Raw genomic sequence first — 604 nt, 5'->3', positions numbered from 1 at the left:
TTTTTCAGCTTTGTATGGAAGAATATATAGTTTATATATATTTAAAAAAACGTTCAGTTTTGTCATAAGAAACTGCAGATAAGTAGCTTTAAGGTTGGGGACATGCAGTTTGAAGTGAATAGTAACGTTGTCTTCAGCTTACATAATTGTTGACAACAGAAGGACTTTCAGAAAGCCTTTGACAAGGTCCCACACCAAAGGTTCCTACGCAACGTAAGCAGGCATGGGATAAGAGGGAAGGTCCTTTCATGGATTGGTAACTGGTTAAAAGATAGGAAACAAAGGGTAGGAATAAATGGTCAGTTTTCACAGTGGAGAAAGGTAAATAGTGGGATCTCCCAAGGATCTGTACTGGGATAAGTTTTGTTCAACACATTCATAAATGATCTGGAAAGGAAGGTAAGCAGTGAGGTGGCAAACTTTGCAGATGATAAAAAAATTACTCAAGTTACTTAAATCCAAAGGTGACTACAAATGGGATCTCACAAAACTGGGTGCCTGGGAAACAAAAGGGCAGATGAAATTCAGTGTTGATAAATGCAAAGTAGTGTACATTGGAAAACCCTATAATCTATACATACAAAATGATGGGGTCTAAATTAGC

This window comes from Dermochelys coriacea, chromosome 8, assembly GCF_009764565.3.
Source record: "Dermochelys coriacea isolate rDerCor1 chromosome 8, rDerCor1.pri.v4, whole genome shotgun sequence".
In the NCBI taxonomy this organism is placed as follows: Eukaryota; Metazoa; Chordata; order Testudines; family Dermochelyidae; genus Dermochelys; species Dermochelys coriacea.
This window is presented reverse-complemented; position numbering follows the sequence as displayed.